The sequence below is a fragment of the Miscanthus floridulus genome, chromosome 14 (genome assembly GCF_019320115.1).
Source record: "Miscanthus floridulus cultivar M001 chromosome 14, ASM1932011v1, whole genome shotgun sequence".
Lineage (NCBI taxonomy): Eukaryota > Viridiplantae > Streptophyta > Magnoliopsida > Poales > Poaceae > Miscanthus > Miscanthus floridulus.
This window is the reverse complement of record NC_089593.1, coordinates 97,602,812-97,625,222: the sequence shown is the minus strand read 5'-3', so window position 1 is coordinate 97,625,222 and position 22,411 is coordinate 97,602,812. Positions and strand designations below refer to the sequence as shown.

Genomic DNA, 22,411 nt, shown 5'->3' with positions numbered 1-22,411 from the left:
ATAGATCTTGTCCACTAGAGACCCCTACCTCTCCTTATATACTCTGGAGGGGTAGGGTTACAAGTAAAGCATCCTATTTGGTACTATACAATAGTTTGCGGTGCACACCGAGCAGCGCCGTGCACGCCTTGATCTTGTGGGCTGGGCCACCTCTGATGGTGCGGCCCATGTCTTGTCTTATGGATATCGGGGGCCATACCCCCATAGCTAGTCCCCGAGCATGACAGTAGGTGACGTAGTCACGTGGTGCTAGGGTCAGAAAGTAGAAGACCAGCCGAGCAGGTAGCCAGTCCCCGGACGTAGCCTCAAGATAAGAAAAGCACACATTCACCACAAGGTGAAGTGTGCCCACTTAGTCCCCGAGCCTGCTGGAAGATGAAGAATGAATCTTGTAGCAGGATCAAAGAAAAAGAAGTCTGAAAGCTTGCTGATGTCGTCTGACATGAGCGTATCAAGACCCTAGACGTGCTGCCCAAGATCAGCACCCTGATCCGAACAGCATGGAGCAGCTTGATAGCACACCGATGAGACGTAGCAAGATTCGATGTTCGAGCATCAAGGAGCGAGGAGTTCCCGACGTCACTGGCGATGTCTAAGCACCGAGGAGCAAGGAGTCCCCAGCATCGCTGGCGATGTTCGAGCACCGAGGAGCGAGGAGTTCCTGGCGTCGCTGGCGATGTCTGAGCGCCGAGGAGCGAGGAGTCCCCGACGTTGCTGGTGATGTCTGAGCAAAGAGGAGCGAGGAGTCCCTAGTGTCGCTGGTGATGTCCAAGCACCAAGGAGTCCCCGACATCGTTGGTGATGTCTGAGCACCGAGGAGCGAGGAATCCCCAGCATCGCTGGCGATGTCCGAGCGCTGAGGAGTACCCGACAAAGGTGGCAATGTCTGAGCACCGAGGAGCGAGGAGTCCCCGGCGTTGCTAGCGATGTCTGAGCACCGAGGAGCGAGGAGTCCCCGGTGTTGCTGGCGATGTCCGAGCACCGAGGAGCGAGGAGTCCCCAGTGTCGCTGGTGATGTCCGAGCACCGAGGAGTCCCCGGCGTCGCTGGCGATGTCCGAGCACCAAGGAGCGAGGAATCCCCAGTGTCGCTGGCGATGTCCGAGCGCCGAGGAGTCCCCGGCATAGGTGGCGATGTTCGAGCACCGAGGAGCGAGGAGTTCCTGGCGTTGCTAGCGATGTCTGAGCACCGGCATAGCTGGCGATGTCCGTGCGGTGAAGTGTGCCCACTTAGTCCTCGAGCACGAAGAATCTGAGCACCGAGGACTTCTCGACGTAGCTGGCGATGAAGCACGAGCAACGAATAGTCTGGTCAACTGGTCGGCAGCAAAGTGAGCATTGAGTAGAAGCGAATGGCGAACAGTCCGATCAACTGGTCGGCGACGGAGTCCATGAACCAAGCGGTCCGACCAGTTGATCGGTGGAGAAGTCTGAGCACCAGGTGGTCCGATCACCTGGATGATAATCCTGCAATACAAATATGTAGAACGGGTAGTACATGATGTAAAAATATATGAGCTCCGGAGAAAAATCAGCAATGGTGATGAAACGGCGTATGCAGTCCGGCGATCAGTTGGTGTGAAAATGTATTTAATATAAACTGCCTGACTAGTTAGTGTGTAGCTGAGTCTCCAGCCCTAGCTAGCTCGTTAACCATAACGCGGAGCACGGAGCTCGTGCATGTGTAGGAGGAACAGGCGTGACCAAGGAGCCGCTGCCGACCACCCATAACGCAGAGCACGGAGCCCGTAGCATGTGTAGGGAGGAGCCGGAGATAGGGCCGTCTCTGGAGGCGTCCGAGCACCAACATGACTGTTCGGGGGTTTGGAAAATCGTTTGGAGAGCAAACATGAAGAAAACAGCTCGGAGAAACATCATGGCGATATACGGAGATTGGAGAATATTTAGAAAAATATTAAAGCGTGACTTAGCTTTAGACAGAATGTCTGGTCGGCGATGTATGGCGTTATCTAGTCGGCGCTGACGAAGTTGCCTGGCCCTCGAGCTTTTCGGCCTGTCATCATGGCGATGGTCATCATTGCGACGTGGCAGTTGGTCAGAGTAAGTAGTCCGGATGGCTTGATTGCTCGGGCGGCTCGGATGGCTCGGGTGATGGCTTGATGCAGTCGGATGCCAAGAATGCGATATGTGCGTGCGCCTTGCACGGCTCAGGCACATGCACGTACATGCAGGCCTAATTTGCGTGTTAGCTTGCATGGCTTTTGGTCTTGCTTGCGTCATCTTCATGGTGCTATAGATCGTACGTCCTCATTGTTTGCCTGGTGATTGCGACACTCTGATAATCTAATAATCTGCTGCTCTGGATGATCCAATATTGGCTCGTGCGGGTGACTTGAAGCATCCGCGTAGCCTGTATAGGCCGTAGATTTCTAATTGGAGCAAATCTTCATGATCGTGTCGCTCGTGCTTGTAAGATGTAAGCATACATACAAGAAGCCAAGATTGGTTTGGCTTGCATGTTGCTGCACGTCTTCATGTTGTCGGATTGACTTCTTGATTGCTGAGAGACGGAGAAGGCGGCATTGCAGATCGGCTTGCCCTCTGGCTCTGCATGAGGTCTTGGATTGGATCTAAAACATGCTGCAACGGCTAAAATCATCGTGCCTTTCCCCGCTGAGTCACTCTGATCTCAACAAAACCCAAGGAGCCTCGGCAAGGATCGCTTGGTGTTGTCGTGCTACTCGTGCGTTGCTGCGGTGAATTCATGGCGAGTTGCACCGTGATGTCATGTCGCCGCCGTGACGTCGTGCCACCACGGATGATGTTGAACTTGAGATACGCCATCTGGTTTGCCATGGGATAAAGCGCACACCCCTACCTGGTGCTCCAACTGTCAACAGAATATCGTCGGCAGTCCACCGAGGGGTGTCCCACGATGGTAGATTTGTTGGTGGAGGTGCGCATAATCAGGAACCAGATGGTGACACAAGGCGCAGAGATAGCGATTTAGACAGGTTCGGGCCGTTTGATCGACGTAATACCCTACGTCTTGTGTCTTTGGTGTATTGTATTGAGATGCAGTAGATAGATCTTGTCCACTAGAGGACCCCTGCCTCTCCTTATATACTCTGGAGGGGTAGGGTTACAAGTAAAGTATCCTATTTGGTACTATACAATAGCTTGCGGTGCACGCCGAGCAGCGCCGTGCACGCCTTGATCTTGTGGGCTGGGCCACCTCTGATGGTGCGGCCCATGTCTCGTCTTGTGGATACCGGGGGCCATACCCCCACAATATGCATCGCATCATAAAATGAAATTATATCAAATGGATGTTAAAAGTACATTTTTAAATGGCTTTATAAATGAACTAGTCTATGTTGATCAACCTCCTGAGTTTGAAGACCCTAGATATCCTAATCATGTTTATAGGTTGTCCAAGGTGCTATATGGGCTTAAGCAAGCCCCAAGAGCGTGGTATGAGCGCCTTCGGGATTTCCTCATTGAGAAGGGCTTCACCATTGGGAAGGTCGACACAATACTATTCACCAAGAAGCTTGATGGAGAAATCTTCATTTGTCAAGTATATGTTGATGATATCACATTTGGATCATCAAATGAAGATTATTGCAAAGAGTTTGGTGAATTGATGTCGAAGGAGTTCGAGATGTCAATGATTGGAGAGCTTACATTCTTCCTTGGTTTTCAAGTCAAGCAAATGAGAGAAGGGATTTTCATCTCTCAAGAGAAATATACAAATGATCTTCTCAAGAGGTTCAAAATGGATGAATGTAAACCAATCAAGACACCAATGCCATCTAATGGACATCTCGACCTAGATGAGGGAGGTAAAATAGTTGATCATACTCTCTACCACTCTATGATTGGTAGCTTGTTATATTTGACCGCATCTAGGCCCGACATCATGTTTAGTGTGTGTATGTGCGCTAGATTTCAAACTAATCCTAAGGAAGCTCACTTGATTGCCGTTAAAAGAATCCTTAGGTACCTTAAGCACACACCAAGCATTGGCCTTTGGTATCCCAAAGGAGCTAGATTTCAACTAGTTGGCTATTCCGATTTGGATTATGGCGGTTGTAAAATTGATAGAAAAAGCACATCCAGAGGATGCCATTTGCTTGGTAGATCACTAGTGTCTTGGTCCTCCAAGAGGCAAAATAGTGTGGCTTTGTCCACCGCTGAAGCGGAATACATTGCCACGGGTGCTTGTTGTGCACAAATACTTTACATGAAACAAACTTTGCTAGACTATGGTGTAGTTCTAGAAAAGGTACCTCTTTTGTGTGACAATGAGAGTGCGGTCAAACTTGCTAATAATCTGGTTCAACACTCTTGCACCAAGCACATAGTATCCACCATCACTTTCTTAGAGATCATGTTGCTAAAAATGATATATCACTAGAAGGTGTAAGGACCGAGGATCAATTGGTGGATATCTTCACTAAACCGCTAGATGAGGCGACATTTTGTCGATTGAGGAATGAACTCAATATGCTTGATTTTAGTAACTTCACTAGAAAATGAGCTTGTGTTGTCCTTTGCATTGCATTGTAATATACAACATGTTTAATTTTTGGTAATGCATTTAGCGCTTGTCTAACATGGTTAACCTTGCATTTAGCGCTTGTCCCTTGCATTGCATTGCATTGTAATATACAACATGTTTCACTAGAAAAGCGTGTGAAGAAGCTTAACCTTGGATCAAACTTGACAAGCAACTAGAATTACTTTCAAGTATTGCATATGCATGTGTGTTGCTTTGTCGTTTCCTTTCGACTACCCTTTTTTATTGCCTATTTTCTTAAAAAGAATTATAGCCTAAGGCAAAATATTTTGAAAAAAATCGAGGGTTTGAGAGAGGTCACTCACATCAGTCCCAATTGGTGTTTATTTGGGTCTTATTGAAGTAGGGACTTGATTGGGAACAGCAGCACGAAGGAACATCGAAGAATCGCTGAAAACGGCGATCGGACGCTGCACCGGACTCTGGATTCCAGCGTTTGGTCAGTTCACTGGAGGTGAATAGAAGCACACAGGAGTGACTAGACGCTGAAACAGTGATCTTCATGTGTCCGATCAGATGATGTCCCTACGTCCGGTCAAGCGAAGAAGATGGTCTCAGGACTGACCGGACTCTAGCTGTGTCCGGTCAAGGGTAACCAGACGTGTCCGGTCATGACTTGAGGGGATTTTGACCTCTCTGTAGTCGACCGGACTCTGGATGGTAGCGTCCGATCGTTGCGACCAGTGTGTCCAGTCAGTAGAAAACGTGTGGATTATGATCTCTTTTCGTTTCCTTTTCTAATCCAACATGGGGGGGCACCATATTAACTCCATATGCCACGCCGCTCGATTACCCTAATCTCGTAGCCACCACACCTCTACCACCATGACCGTGCCCATGCCCTAACCACGCCGCCTGCCCATGCCTGCACCACCACCGCGCCGCGTCCGCCGCAGCTGCGCTGCTCTACCCCGCTCACCCGCGCCAGCTATGGCATCCTCGCCTGTGCCGCGCCCACATCGTGCCTCCACAGCCACCATGCCCACTCCACACCTCTATGCCCGTGTAGCCTCCCTCGCCACAATAGCGCAGCAGCGCCGTCGCCGTCGTGCTCCTTGCCGTGCACCAGTGCTAGCACCCACTGCCTCGTAGCGATTGCGCTGCCGCTTGCCCTAGCCATGTCTACATTGCATTGCTCAATCGCCGCACCACTTTGCGCCTATACCCTAACCCTAGGCATTTGATTGTCGATCCCGGTGGTGCACCGTGGTTTGTTCCTCTGCTAATCGGTCACCGGTTCATCAAGTCGCAAGCCATCGCTTCCAATTTCGTATCTACTGCTTGCTTCTTAGGGTTTCGCATCTCTAGATGTATATTGTGATTATTTATATATCATATCTATTCTATCGTGCAGCGAGTCGATGCTTTTGTGGTTCTCTTTGTAGTTGTCAGTGAACTCAGGGCCAAGCCCACGAGTACGGATCGAGGCCAAGCCTCATGAGTGTCAGTTGGCAGTTGATTCTTGTCCATGGCAGTAGTTCTTTTCAGCTCTAGCAATGGCATGAGTCAAGAATGTCGGAGGTGGTCCCGGTGATGAGGATCCAAGGCCTCCGCCTTGCCTGTCTGCTCAGGAGAAAGGCAAGGCAAAGAAGACTATGATGAAGAAGCACAAGTTTGCAGATGCTGATACTGAGAGAGCAGCAGCAGTGGTAGCCGCCGCAGAGCGTGCAGAGAGAGGTGGAGCTCGGAGTGGTGTCCGTATTGCAGATCAGCTATCTCTAGCATAGAGGGCCACCATTGAGAGGGTTGAGAGTCGTCATGGTAGTCCAGCTAGGACTATCATGCTTGGAGGATGATGTGTCACTTAAGAGGAGAGTCAGCCTCAGGGTGAGACCATTGAGTAGTAGGCACAGCCAGCAGAGCAGTCAGAGGATACTTAGCAGGCAGAGTAGATCAAGGAGACAGAGCAGGCACCTCAGCCACAGCTTCGATGCTCTGGTCGTACACATACTCAGGTGTCGCCAAGGCCTGAGACACAGAGGAGGGGCTCTCGTCCTCCTCCCAGACCACAGGGTCTACCTCTGGTGATTCACCTTGACCTAAGGGCAGCCACAGCCAAGCAGGTGTAGCAGCTCTGTTTTGTGCAGTTTGAGGACTGGTTTTCGCCAAGGCAGGATAAGCGTGCTTCAGAGCACTTCTATACACCACTGCATGAGGATTTCTATCATGCATATCTTAACAGTGGAGTTGCCTTCAGATCATAGAGCATAGGACTAGTAGCTTGACCTAGGTGAGTCTAGTGGGTTAGGTGTGGTGCACACTTGTCAAATCTAGCACTAGGTAGCTTCGAAGTAGCCCTAAGATCAAATGGAGCAAACTTTATTCACATTTGATTTTGAGTTGGAAGTGAATGGAGGGTCAAATGACTGATCGGACACTAGTCTGGTTGTGACCGGACGCTGAAGGGTGAGTCCGATCACTTCATTTGATCAACTAGAGCCATCTGGTTGCGATCGGATGATGAGTGAAAAGTGATCGGACGCTGGGTGCCAGAGTCCGGTCAACTCCAGAGAAGTTCCAGAGAGGGAGATTCCTATTCGGACGTGTCCGATCAGTGCTGACCGGACGCTGGTCAGGATTCGGTAACTGACCAGACGCTGAACAGCGAAGTGACCAGACTCTGGGTGCCAGTGTTCGATCAACATCAGTAAGGTTCCAGAGAGCAGTTTTCGTGACCGGACGTGTCCGGTCAGTGCTGACCGGACGCAGGTTAGAGTCCAGTCAGAACTTAACAGCTCTTTCTGACACAGTGGCGGGGATAACTAACCGGAGCGTCTGATCACCCCGCAGAGTGATGACTCAGCCTCCAAACGTTATGTTTTGAATGAGGGGTATAAATACTTATTCCACTCATCCATGGGAGGTCTCTTGCCTATTTGTTCAGCTGAGAAACACCCTTGAGAGTGCAAAGGAGAGCAAGAGCCTAGTGAGGTGATTGAGATTTGAGAATCCAAGATTAAGGCCTCATTAATACAAGGAGAGTAGCAAGTGTGCATCCACCCTTCTCATTAGGCTTGTTGTGGTCAAGTGAGAGTTTGTGCTTGTTACTCTTGGTAATCGCCATCACCTAGACGGATCGGTGGTGATCGGGAGTTTGGTGATCATCCAACGGAGCTTGTGGATGACCCAACTCAAGTTATGAGCGGTTGTGGGCGATTCACCATGATGGGGTGTCGAAGAATCAGCCCGTAGAGAGCACTTGATCCTTGCGCGGATCAAGGGGGAGCTACACCCTTGCGCGGGTTCTCCAACGAGTACTAGTGGGGAGTGGCGACTCTCCGATACCTCGGCAAAACATCGCCGTGTTCCTTTCCCTCCCTTTACTTTAAGCATTTACATTTGAACAATTCATTCGTATCATTACATTCCTAGAATTGCCATTAGTGGCGCCACGTAAATGTAAGAATAGCCACGTCAAAGTTTTCTGTGCCGATAGGCATATCGGCATCCCAAGGGCCGACTGGACATCGAATAACCCTCTCTGCCTTCCTGTAGCCGATAAGCCGCACGCTCGGCCACAGCAGGTACTCTGGGGTCCAGTCATTCCTTTCGATCCCATTTACATTTACAATGTTGGCTTATTTCTTTACCTTTGCATTTACCGGTACGATTGTTGCATGTGCTTTTTGGCATTTAGATGCCTCCGTTGGAATCCAGCAACGAGACGACAGTTGAGTACCGATGGAACTGGACATCGGGTCATGCACACTCACCCCTATGAATGCATGCACGCAAGCCTAAGGTGTTATTGAGGCTCTTGTATCCACTCGCCTACAGGCCCTTTCACCGATGTCTCGAGTATTTCAATTTCCAAGAATTCATTTCTAATAAAATTTGAATATGGACATATGTATTCATATTCATATTGATATTCAGTTTATAATATAGTGGGAGATTTAAAACATTGCAAATGATTAATGACTATTGAAATAAAAACTAATATTTTCAAAAGAGCATGTCACAACTAAAATTTAAGTAACACGTCACTACAGTCAAGCTAAATAAATTGGCGTGACTAACTAACCATGCTAGCGCATCCAGACAACACTTTACATGTCCAGGAGTAGTGGAGCTGACGAAGTCCAAGGCTGAGCGAAAGGACCGGGAGGGCAGCTCGAATAGATGGCGACCTACTACGGCGTCAGAGTCCTCGTGGCGGGATCAAGGGCTGCCCATCGAGTTGATCAGTTGGTTGGGTGTGGTGGAACTTGTCCGTCTTGGTTTAAGTCCTGGACTTGGCACGGGTGATCGTATTTTTTTAAATTTATTCCAGGATTTAACGGTGCTACCACTTTCAGTGGTAGGTGACGTCCACGTCGACAGTGGGGCGCCTGTGATGACTTCGTGAATTTCGAGACCGGGTTTGCGTACGTATCGTGTAATTCTCAAAATAGTTTGTGTTCGATTTTTTCTTAGCATCTACATACAAATTCTTAATTTTTTTAGATCTTTAGATATTTTTTCTTAATATAAAAAAGAAATTTTAAAAACCAAAATATTGTAGCTGAATGGGTGAACGCAGCTAGCCAGCCGGCTGCTGCAGCACAGCGAACAATGTGGGGAGTCCAATCTGGCTATGGAGGCCTATCGGGCAGTGGAGACCCGATTGGACCGATCCGCTACAGGAGCACAATGGTTTTCACGCGGTACGTAGGATGACAGGTAGCTGTCGGCTATTGGATAGCCGATAGGATGGTTTTCACGCGGCACGTAGGCTGACAGGTAGCTGTCGGCTAATGGATAGCCGATAGGAAGCTGGCTGTGCAAATTTGTAAAACGAACACCTAGAGTTACAATTATTTATTAAAATAATATTATTTGAATAAAATTTCCCAGGACGCAGGCATTGGTGTCCTCCTGCAAAACTCACTGGTTGACCACTTCATTACTGGATAGCCGATAGGAAGCTGGCTGTGCAAATTTGTAAAACGAACACCTAGAGTTGCAATTATTTATTAAAATAATATTATTTGAATAAAATTTCCCAGGATGCAGGCATTGGTGTCCTCCTGCAAAACTCACTGACACTGTCTTGACCACTTCATTACTGGATAGCCGATAGGCAGCTGGCTGTGCAAATTTGTAAAACGAACACCTAGAGTTGCAATTATTTATTAAAATAATATTATTTGAATAAAATTTCCCAGGATGCAGGCATTTGTGTCCTCCTGCAAAACTCACTGACACTGTCTGACCACTTCATTACATGAGCAATGAAGTTCAGGAAACATTTCATAGAACAAATAAATTTTCATAGCTGTACAAGTTTACTCGGGACTGAATAATACATGGAACGTCAAAACAGCGAAGATTACAATGATGATGAGATTAGTGTGCTTGGAAGGATTATGTAAAAATGGAATTGACCTTGGTGTCCTTGCATTTGCACGAGGCCCTTTCTACATCTTCAGCTTAGGTCGGTCGTAATAACATGAAAAAGGACCCGTAAAAATAATGCATGTTGAAAAAAAGGCACCGTTGAATCAAATTCAAGGACGTTGTTGACTGCTGTGCTGTTGACTTAAAGAGTGATGACTTGGCCATCCCGTATGAAGAACTTGCCGTTGTCGCGCAAAAAATTTGTGCATCTTTATATTAAAAATTAAAATTAAAAAATAGTGAAAGTTACAACGACGCGCCACGAACATGGCACACTAGGCTGGGGGTTAGTGTTATACAATCGGCTCTGCCCTCCTTAGCATAAGGAGATCATGGGTTATTACTCGCTAATCATACTACGTAGCCATCATCGGCGTTCAGGGTCGCTCTCCTTGTGGGTCCGGGAAGAGCTGTCGTATTGCCTCAGCATGCGAGGGGTTGAGCTGGTCGACGGAGATACTGTCGTAGGCGTCCTTGACGCCGTGGAAGGCCTCGTCTACCCGTCGAGATAGCCCATCCGCTTCATCATTGGCACCTCTCCACGCTTAGAAGCCGGGACGCCTGACAGCGCCTGAGCGGCAATCCTCCTGCTGCGAGTCGGCAACTTTGGTTGTGCCTCGACATCTAGCTGAGGCAGCAGCGGCGACGACATCTTACGCAGGATCTTTGCGGTGAACGGCTTTAACCACTTGGTGATGGAGCTCTCGCGTTCGGCTGGCCAGGGAGGTGTTGTCATGTCCGCGGCTGGGGGCATGGCCCTGGGGTTCGTGGGCGCGCCTCGTCGTCCACGACGGCGGGCTGTCCCCCTCGCGGTGGCTGGGAGGGGGTGGCCGTGTCCTTGCCTGGGGGTACGTTGTTGGAGCACACCTCGGCCTCCATGGCGTGTGCCGCCCAATTTCTTATGTTGTCAATGGTGCAGAGAAGTTTCTATACAGAGAACTCTCTCGTGAAGATCTTATCCTTGGGGACATTGTTTCTCTGAAATGGCCGTGAGAGGTCAGTGTCCACGGTGTTCCGGGATGTTTGTCAAACAGTATTATTTTAATAAGTAATTGCAAATCTAGATGGTGTTATGAAAAATCTGCAAGAATAAATGCCTATCGGCACTTGGAAAGCCGATTGGACACTTATCGGCTATTGGTCAGCCCATATGGTCATATCGGCGCCTTGGAGGCTGATTAGTGGCGCCACGTAAATGTAAGAATAGCCACGTCAAAGTTTTCTGTGCTGACAGGCATATCGGCATCCCAAGGGCTGACTGGACATCGAACAACCCTCTCTGCCTTCCTGTAGCCGATAAGCCGCACGCTCGGCCACAGCAGGTACTCTGGGGTCCAGTCATTCCTTTCGATCCCATTTACATTTACAACGTTGGCTTATTTCTTTACCTTTGCATTTACCGGTACGATTGTTGCATGTGCTTTTTGGCATTTAGATGCCTCCGTTGGAATCCAGCAACGAGACGGCAGTTGAGTACCGATGGAACTGGACATCGGGTCATGCACACTCACCCCTATAAATGCACGCACGCAAGCCTAAGGTGTTATTGAGGCTCTTGTATCCACTCGCCTACATGCCCTTTCACCGACGTCTCGAGTATTTCAATTTCCAACTAAAATATTGCAAATGATTAATGACTATTGAAATAAAAACTAATATTTTAAAAAGAGCATGTCACAACTAAAATTTTAGTAACTCACGTTTTAGTCACGCCAAATGTCGTAGTGCAACTCGTCACTACAGTCAAGCTAAATAAATTGGCGTGACTAACTAACCATGCTAGCGCATCCGGACAGCACTTTACATGTCCAGGAGTAGTGGAGCTTGCGAAGTCCAAGGCTGAGCGAAAGGACCGGGACGACAGCTCGAATAGATGGCGATCTACTGTGGGGTGGGATCAAGGGCTGCCCATCGAGTTGATCAGTTGGTTGGGTGTGGTGGAACTTGTCCGTCTAGGTTTAAGTCCTGGACTTGGCACGGGTGATCGCATTTTTCTAGATTTATTCCAGGATATAACGGTGCTACCACTTTCAGTGGTAGGTGACGTCCACGTCGACAGTGGGGCGCCTGTGATGACTTCGTGAATTTCGAGACCGGGTTTGCGTACGTACCGTGTAATTCTCAAAATAGTTTGTGTTCGATTTTTTCTTAGCATCTACATACAAATTCTTAATTTTTTTAGATCTTTAGATATTTTTGCTTAATATAAAAAAGAAATTTTAAAAACCAAAATATTGTAGCTGAATGGGTGAACGCAGCTAGCCAGCCGGCTGCTGCAGCACAGCGAACAATGTGGGGAGTCCAATCTGGCTATGGAGGTCTATCGGCCAGTGGAGACCCGATTGGACCGATTCGCTACAGTAGCACTATGGTTGGGGACCGTTCCGCTACAGTAGCACTATGGTTTCCACGTGCTACGCTGGCTGACAGGTAGCTGTCGGCCACTGGACAGCCGATTGGAAGCTGGCTGTGCAAATTTGTAAAACGAACACCTAGATTTGCAATTATTTATTAAAATAATATTATTTGAATAAAATTTCCCAGGATGCAGGCATTGGTGTCCTCCTGCAAAACTCACTAACACTGTCTTAGACCACTTCATTACATGAGCAATGAAGTTCAGGAAACATTTCATAGAACAAACAAATTTTCATAGCTGTACAAGTTTACTCAGGACTGAATAATACATGGAACGTCAAAACAGCGAAGATTACAACGATGACGAGATTAGTGTGTGTAACACCCTAAAATTTGCCTCTTTTGGAAAGTAGGATAAAATGATTTATTTCTGAATTTTGGTGCTCATAAAATATAGGAAAATAAATTTTTCATCAATTTGAAATTTATCATAAGGTAGAAACGTGTTTGTTGGATTCATGCCGGTCGCACCTCGTGTTTCTATGTGCAAAATGTGTCTTTTATACGTTTAGGAGACGAATATCTATCTCTAGGAATTTTCCTGCTTCTTTCTGGAATTTAATTCCTACCTTCTTCACCTTAATCTTTATGTCCTAAGTTCCCAACAATATTTTTATGAGCTTCAAATACTTTATTGGAGTTCATCATGTTCCAAAGTGTCTCTGAGAATTGTCCCCAAATTTTTGGAGTTTTCGTAGTATTTTTCGCGGCTTAAATATCAATTCTGGACTTTAGGACTGGGTGTATCTGGTTTTATTCTTAAAACTGGGTGCTACAAAGTGGTATCAGAGCAATGCTGACTGTAGGACGCAAGCCTAGTTAGAAATTGGTCGTCTTAAGGTTTTGAAATTGCTATAAAATCCTTGTTCTATAAATCTTGATATTTTCTTCTCTACTATATATCTATACTTGATATTTATCTCCTCCTTGATGCTCGTTTTAAGGCTTTGTTCTCATCTTCACTTCTTGGATTGATACGCTCTTAGAACTATTCCTCATCACCTTCTTGCATAATCTGAAGATGAGTTTTAGGATTGTTACCCCTAGTACGATGAGGACGTTAGTATCACAAGTTAAGTCAATGATTAAATTGTGCATCTTTATTACTTGTTGAATTGTCATTATGTTTATGATTGTTTTGGATCTTTGTAATGATTGCAATGATCTTGTTGGGTTTGCCCACAATTTCATTTAGTTTATAGGCCTAAGGTATAAAGATCAGTGCAATAGATAGTTAGGTTATGGTATTCTTCTGTTTCCCCTATTTTATCTTTTCGAAGCAGTCTGCACTCTTCTGCTTATATCTCTGTTCTTGGATGACCTAAAATCATGAGAAAATTCTGGACAATAGTAGACTTCAATATCTTTCTCTGAAAGCAAGAATCACCTTGATAGCTATTTTGGTTATGGAGATACGAAAATCACAAGGCGATGCATCTGTGCTGTTTGGAACCTAGAACAGTTTCCCTTGTGCACTGTTTTTGATCTTTTAAACTAAAGAATTTATTCTACAAAGAAGTTGTAGATAATTTTGTAAGCTTTCCAACGGTATAAGCTACAACTTCATTGGATTAACAGAATGAGAGTTACATCTGTTTCACTACGCTGCTGATTTTCTACTCACGAGGAATTTTAGGTTTCTTGCTCTTGCCTATACACGAGAATATCATTGGGATATCAGAATGATTTGATACTAGTTAGCTCATCTAAAAGTATGTGCAAGCTACCTTCTTGTGTCCCCTAGTTGATCTTTTCTTAAGGGGGGTAGCCAAGTTTAAGAATTTGCAAGATGAAGTGTCCCACGTTCTAGTTTGCGCAGCGAAAGCGTGGTGGTACCCAAAGATATGAGAAAAACTCAGAGTCTCAATGAGGTTTGGTTAAAGGTTCAACGAAGGTTTATCCAAGATCATCAAGATTTTGATAGAGCTACTAGAGAAGCTTTTAAGTTAGTTTGGATAAAGAAACTTCAGGCAAATGTTTGAATGAGTCCAAGAAGAGGTTGAAGTAAAGCCTATGTATTAGCTTTGTTAGATCAGGACAAGAGCTTTATATCTACAATGATGCATCTTATCAAGATGTGGGATGTGTCCTTATGCATGAAGTAAAGTAGTGGTTTGTTCATTAAGTCAACTAAGGAAGCGTGAGTTGAACTACCTAACATGCACCTAGAGTTATCCACTGTGGAGCATGGAAGTACTGTCTTTTTAGAAGTAAAAGTGATATCTAGGAGGAACACAAAAATCTATAGGACATGTTCACTAAGTTGATCTTGAGCTTGTGTTACCCTTGTTGGAATGAAATTGCTTATGACTTAGAAAAGTGCTATCACCTGGAGAAGCAAAAGTTGTGACCGATGCCCTTAGCAATGGAGAATTGTGCTAAGAAGGTTCAGGTGACACCAAGGATTAATAATTGTATTCCAAGTTTGAGTAATTTAACCAGAGTCATTAATGTTGATAGTAGAATTTCCTTCTAACCAGGAGATATGTCAGACTTCGTTGGAAGGTGAATGTTTTAAGAAAAAGAATTGATATTACGAACTAAAAAGGAAAGGTGGCCTAGTGATTGGAGCTACCTGAGAGTTGTTCAAGGTGCCTGTTAAAATCTTGGAATTAGTTTGGCAAGCTACTTAGAGTAAGGTCAACATGTATGCAAAGCTAAGTGGGAATTCTTATCAAGACGATGGAATTGCACGAGGAAGTAAAGAGGAATCCAAAGGCGAAGTATCCATATCTCCTAGTCGACGTCTTCCGAATCTCGAGGACGAGATTCATCTTAAGGGAGGTAGAATTATAACACCCTAAAATTTTCCTCTTTTAGAAAATAGGATAAAATGATTTATTTCTGAATTTTGGTGCTCATAAAATATAGGAAAATAAAATTTTTCATTAACTTAAAATTTATCATAAGGTAGAAACGTGTTTGTTGCATTCATGCCGGTCGCACCTCGTGTTTCTATGTGCAAAATGTGTGTTTTTATACGTTTAGGAGACGAATATCTATCTCTAGGAATTTTCCAGCTTCTTTCTGGAATTTAATTCCTACCTTCTTCACCTTAATCTTTATGTTTCAAGTTCCCAACAATATTTTTATGAGCTTCAAATACTTTATTTGGGTTCATCATGTTCCAAAGTGTCTCTGAGAATTTTCCCCAAATTTTTGGAGTTTTCGGAGTATTTTTCGCAGCTTAAATATCAATTCTGGACTTTTCTAGAATTATTTTATCCACGAAATTAATTAATTCTGAAAATAATAAATCTCTCATTTTTTCCAACGCTCAAAGCCCATGTGCAATAATTCTAGTAAATCTCAAAGGCCCATGCATTTATTTACTAATGAGCTTTAATGTTTATTTAGGCCCATTAGTGCAGGCGGATGGTGCAACGTCAATTAGTACCATATCGCTAGTTGATGGGGATGTGGAGAGTTTTTCTCCCTATATATATCTACCAACCCCTTGGGCAAAGCACACCAAAACTATCATAAGGGGAGCCCCTAGTTTAAGAAATTCCTCGTGTAGTACATCAGATTTTTCTCATCCTTCTCTCGCCGTCGCCGTCGCTGTCTTTTTCTCCAAGTCCGGCCGTCACCGTCAATCCACTGCTTCGTCGATCCACCGCTTCTCTGCCATCGGTGAGGAACTCTGCGTCTTCCACATTTCGTTTCTTAATTCAACTTCGATGTTACCACTGCGCCGATCTTATGGTTAGACTGAAACTCCAGTGTGTCTGTGACAGGCGGCCATGGCTGCAGCCGACCTACCGCTTCCCTGCCTTGCAAACCTGCTCTGCGTTCTATCCTTTGTCTTCCTACTGCAACATATGCAAACCTTCAAGCAAATAGCACTGTGCATGCATGTCAATAATGCAAGCTAGCAAGCGCCAAGGATGACGAGTATGTAAGCTTAGCAACGTAATCTTCTATCCGGAAGCGAAGGTTCCCCATGTAAGCATGTATATCCTTTATATTTTGGTTAAGCTCTTGATGCCGTGCACCGTGCGTGCTCCATGCCCTGCTCTAGTTAGCCTGCCACGGGGATACCCGGGGCAGTTTGTTCGGGCTTCAGCGTATGCAGAACTCGACGGTAAACGCAAGAGACAGCCGATTTATCCTAGTTCGGACCCTCAATCATGATCGAGTAATAGCCCTACGTCCAGTCGGCGTTAGGCTTTGCGTTGGATTGATTGTAAAGTGCAGTCTCTCATCTCCCCCTCCGACCTCCCCATCTAAGGAGCCCTGCCCTCCTTTATATAGTCAGGAGGCCAGAGTCCTAGTCAGTTTACAATGTAGAGTCCTAGTAGGATTACATGGTAGTATTACTACTAGGATTATATGGGAGGAATCCTAATTAAACTAGATCTCCTCTCTTCCTTGCGGTGTATCCGTGGGTCCCGCATCGACAAGCCCCCGAGCACTTCATGGTTGAACTTTGGAAGCCTTGTCTTGTTCCTCTAGGTCTTGCCGAGCAGGAACAAGCGTCACCCGAGTGCTTTCTTGAGTGAAACAATGTAGCACTTCTTGGGATCTTCGAGTGGTGTGTACTTTTTTGAAGAAAAAGTACTCCCATCTTGGTGTAAGAAAAAGTACACGCACTGAGTGTAGCCCCCGAGCCTCTTGCTATTTGGAACAAAGAGTTGGAGGGTCTTGAATCTTATGTTGTTTGAAAACTCCTGTTTTGAAGAAGTCTTCTGAGTGATGTGCGCTTTTATGAAGGAAAAGTGCACTCACTGAGTGTAGCCCTGAGCCTCTTGCTATTTAGAACAAAGAGTTGGAGGGTCTTGAATCTGAGTTGTTCAAAGAACTAAAAACTTCTCCTGTTGCAGCCCCCGAGCATATATTTGGGTTCTTTTATTTAAAAAGAACTCGGATACAGGGTCTTGGCATATTCTCTGGTAGTCTACTGTTGGCAGATGTAGTTGTATGGTGGTGGTTGAGTGTAAATGTTGTTTGTTCTCGAGTTGTATAGTGTTCTCTTTTTGTTCTAACTTTGGCCTTGGTATTGAGGAAAAGGAGCTTTCGTCTGCGCCATGTAAACAACTCGGTATATGTAGATCATTGTCTTGACAAACTTTCTTGATTTGTCGAGTGCTTGTCTGGCTTTCGTCTGCGCCGTGTAAACAACTCGGGGTAAGTATATCTTTGTCTTGACAACCTTTTTGTTCTTGTTAGTACTGAAAAGACTTAGGACCAGCGATCTCAAGTATCTTCAGCTTCTTCTTTTTAGCTTTTTTGCTTAACTCGAGATGTGGCCAGCATCTGGCTCTTTCACTGGTTGTAAAAACATCTTAGGATCGGTTCGGGTGTTGGCTTATCAGCTACCCTCATCGGCAGGCTCAAGCATCTTTTCAGCTTTTTTTGCTCACGGCCGGTATGCTCAGGCATAGTTTCAGCCATTTTTCTTTTTAGTTCATATGTTAGCTTATTAGCTACCCTCGTCGGTGGGCTCAAGCATCTTTTCAGCTCTTGCTCTCAGTCGGTATGCTTAGGCATAATTTTAGCCATTTTGCTTTTTGGTTCGGGTGTTAGCTTATTAGCTACCCTCATCGGCGGGCTCAAGCATCTTTTTAGCTCTTTTGCTCTCGGTCGGTATGCTCAGGCATAATTTTAGTCATTTTGCTTTTTGGTTCGGGTGTTAGCTTATTAGCTACCCTCATCAGCGGGCTCAAGCATTTTTTTAGCTCTTTTGCTCTCAGTCGGTATGATCAGGCATAATTTCAGCCATTTTGCTTTTTGGTTCGGGTGTTAGCTTATTAGCTACCCTCATCGACGGGCTCAAGCATTTTTTTAGCTCTTTTGCTCTCGGCCAGTATGCTCAGGCATAATTTCAGCCATTTTACTTTTTGGTTCGGGTGTTAGCTTATTAGCTACCCTCATCGGCGGGCCCAAGCATATTTTCAGCTCTTTTGCTCTCGGTCGGTATGCTCAGGCATAATTTCAGCCATTTTGCTTTTTGGTTCGGGTGTTAGCTTATTAGCTACCCTCATCGGCGGGCTCAAGCATTTTTTTAGCTCTTTTGCTCTCGGCCGGTATGCTCAGGCATAATTTCAGCCATTTTGCTTTTTGGTTCGGGTGTTAGCTTATTAGCTACCCTCATCGGCGGGCTCAAGCATTTTTTCAGCTCTTTTGCTCTTGGCCAGAGCAATTTCAAGACAAGACCCTCCAGCTCCTTGTTCCAAACAGCAAGAGGCTCGGGGGCTACACCAACACTACACCATGACCCACTTTTCCCTACAATTATGTGTTGGTAAATCATAGGTTTTAACTACATATTATGTGTTGGCAATTGTATAATGCTTTAGTATCAAATAAACTGTTGCCAATAATACTGAAAGGCTACAATTTATGGGTCGGCGTTTCTCCTTCTGACAGAAAAACTGTCGGCGAAAGTTTATAGACAAAATAAGTGTCGTTGTAGGTTAAACGAGCCACAATCTAAGTGTCGGCGAAGCCTAGGAGGCGGGCAAACAAAACGAAAATGCATCAGGCACCAAAATAGAAGCGTGTGCGGAGGCTAAATAATTGAGCCCGCTAAAAAAGCGAATCATGGCCACCTCTCCTTAAAGCCCATCCACTACTCCCGCACACCCGAAGAAAAAAAATGCCTGCAAGAGAGCCGCTGCCGGGCGCCACCATAGGGCGCCGCTGCTGGGCGCCACAGATGCCCCTGCTCGCCGCCGGGCGCCACCGGCAGGTGCGGCCGACGCCACAGCAGCCGCCGGCGAGCGAGATTGCCGCCGCCGCAGCAGTGGATCTCGCGCTTGGTGTTCTCCAACGACGGTTATGCATTCAGGTACGTCGCATCTCCCATCTTGTCCTCCGCATCATTCCCTTCCCCTCATCCCCATTCCCCTTCTTGCTAGGGTTTGGGCGCAGCTTAATTTTGTTGAGATGGTGATGACTGAGCGACGACCGTGGTTGCTGCCGCTGCTCTACACCTTTGTCGGGCCCTTCTCCGTCGACGAGCACACACCAGGTATGCCCACCGCTTCTATTCCCTTTTCTGTTGTGTGAAACCGAGCACCCAAACCCTGAGTCAAACTATTTATATTTGGATCTGATCTAATTAAAGTATATCATGTCGATTTTTTTGTGAAAATTATCGGCTGTACATGTGTACACCCATGTCCTTTAGTGTGTCCTCCCTTGCGTGCAGATGGATTTGTAATCCTTGCTAGGCGTATGGAAATTTTGCTTGATTGTAGGGCAGTTTTTGCTATTAGGTAGTAATACTACTTTTGTTCTTTGCTTTCCTTGATCTGAAATATAGAGAAAAAACATTAGAACCTTTGTTGCCTGTTGTGATTGGCATCCTAGGCTGCCATGTGCTGTAATGCTCAGCATTGTTTCTATTAGAATTAGATCCACACATCCTTCATGTTTTAACTTGGATGGTCTTGTTGAAGGTTATGGGGGCTTACCCAACCTCGGTGTCCCCTTGTGCAATTGCTGGCTGTTCTCCCAAAGTTGAAACTTTGCAGATCATTTTGAAAAAAGTATATATTACCTGTATTAATGGAAATTTGCAGTCATGACTTAGTTCCTTCTAGACGGTGATTCATTTCTCTACTTGCTTCTCGATGGTGTTACTGTTCTGGAAACCATTTCTGCAGAGTGCGTTATGTGGATATGAAGCATGAGTTTGCGTTTGTTGTCCAATGGAAGCCAATCGATTGTTGAGTTTGCAAAAGGGTAAGCTACAAGAGCCCTCTGTATTATGTAATTTATTCCTTTTCCTGCCTTGTGTTTTTCCCTTTCTTTTACCACACTACCACTGCTACATGGGCTCATCTTATCCTTTCCCAAAATCCTTGAAGCTCCTAAGGAAGAAGAGGTTTCCCTTCTAGAAATTTTCAGATGAGCTTATTGTCTAAAAGATGTGCCAATTATGTCGCTATGTTTTTTAACAATCAAAGAATTTTTCATCTTAGTTTATAGTTCAAGTGGAATGTCTAAGTACACTACGAGTTTACTCTGAGCTTGAATACTTAAACTCTCTCATGCAGTTTCCATATTGTAAAAAGGGCAGCCCCAGTGCACGTAGCTCCCGCTTGCGCAGGGTCAGAGGAAGGGTCCGACCACTTGGGATTAAATGAACTTGGTCTGGATAGAACAGGGAAAATACCCATCAAAACTATATTGTTGACTGGCCTGGAAGCAATAATATTTGAACGGTTGCACCTGACTTTAGGATATAGCAATGACTCTAGAAATAAACTTACTAGTGCTTTGATGTGAAGAATTGTACTTCACCTTTAATGTTAAGAATTTATTTTATGGTTTTCTATTGCATGTATAACACTGTCTGCTTGCTGTTTCCTTGTGTGACTGTATTTTTGTTATGTGATATTTTTCCTTTCGACGTTTCATACTCTTACTGAATGTGCAATTAAGATTTTACTTTGGGCTCTTATGAAGGCCCATTGATTATATATGTCAGCTACAGGGCTTGGCAAAGTCATTCTCAAATTACCATGATGAAGTCCTGGTATGTCTACTGTCTGATGTAAACTTACAAGCCTAAAATTATCATGTAATACTTGGTGCAAAGCGTTCTAATTATTCACCACTTGTTGTACTTGGTAGTCTACAAGAATGTAACTGCAGTTCATATGTATTTCTAGTCTTCTTTCCTGGTGAATCAGGTTTCATTACCTGTTTTACTCGAAAACCTGTGGCGCGGCATTGCCCCACCTTTCTACAATTTTCCTTTTCCTATCTTATATTATGGCATTTTGTGTCATGCAGTGAAATTCAAGGATATTAAATAGGTGGCTTTATCAAGAGAAAATATGAAAATATCAAGTATTTCCAAGGTTTTGCTTACCCAGTGTATTTCTTTCAACTAAAATTAAATTGTAAAAAATACAAACTTGTATCTTTATTTGAGCTCACTGCTCGACCAAATTGACTATCTGGTGTAGAACTCTTTGAAGATTTATGCCTTCAGAGGGACTCTGATCTTACTTTGCCTTATTTGCTCGGTACCATCGATGCTGCTTTTGTGCAGCTCGCTGGCATTACTTTATCTCTGAACTCTGATATTACTTTGCCTTATTCGTTCTGTGCTATTGATGCTGCTTATGCGCAGCTTGTTGTCCTGGGTACAAAAGATCAGATACAATTTTATGCTTCTAGAACTGTTGTTGAGGTTGATCCAACGAATAGGTTTTATTAGATATTAATTTCTTTCCAAAATTTGCTTTGTCGTTATATACATGCAATAAAAATTTGACAACCTATTGAGTTTAGAATTACCACCATATATGTAAGATAAAGATTGCCTAAATTACCAAATGCACATAGATTGAAAAGCTGCCAAGTTCAGAACACTTTCGTCCTTACCAAATGTCCCCTTATTTTCACTTATATCTTATATTGCAGGCAGCTCCTTACAATACACTTTTCTTTTTTGTATAACAGGTACATCCTTGAGGGTAAAGAGCTTGAGTTCTACATGAAGAAGCTTCAGCGCAAGAAGGGCAAGGGCGCTGTAGCTTAGAGCATTCTCATGGATGGTCCTCCGCGGAAATGTGTGGCCTATTAAATATTACTCTAGCTTTTTTTGTTAGTCGTCTCAAGTTCAGAACGTCTATGTCATATTTTGCAGACTGATGAGAACATTGTGTTCCGAAAATGAATCAACTCTATCTAGCTCCTAAGAATTGAGATTTTCCTTCTATATGAATAACAGTGGATTTGTCAAATTATTCAAATTGTATTTCTTCTATATCTGCAGTATAGTTTTGCCGATAGTTTAGTTGTTGGACAGGCATGATTCACAAAATTCCTTAAAAATGGTTTCGCCAACACACAAACTGTCGGGAAAGGTTCAAACTGCCGGCGTAGGTCTTAATTGTCGGCAAAGGGTTAACTGTCGGCAAAGGTTTCAACTGTCGGCGTAGGTCCACCATTTGGCAACACAAAAAGTGTCAGCGATTCCTTTAACTGTCGGCGAAAGTTTCGCCCACGGCTTATAGCGCGACTGTTTCTAAACTGTCGGCAAAACCTTTCGCGAGAGGTTATCTGTCGGGAAAGGTACCCTTTGTCCACTATAAAAAGTGTCGGCAAAGGTA

At 45.0% G+C, this 22,411-nt stretch overlaps 1 long non-coding RNA gene across 2 annotated transcripts; it reads left to right on the top strand.

The window, feature by feature from the left end:
• The first annotated feature begins 18,924 nt into the window (after positions 1–18,924).
• Positions 18,925–21,981, top strand: LOC136505811 (uncharacterized). 2 transcript variants are annotated; one of them, XR_010771326.1, is made up of 4 exons: positions 18,925–19,128; positions 19,199–19,311; positions 19,949–21,151; positions 21,759–21,981. It is a non-coding gene; the product is annotated as an uncharacterized lncRNA (long non-coding RNA). The 2 variants fall into 2 exon arrangements; XR_010771325.1 differs by having other exon boundaries at positions 19,949–21,981.
• Positions 21,982–22,411: the final 430 nt, after the last annotated feature.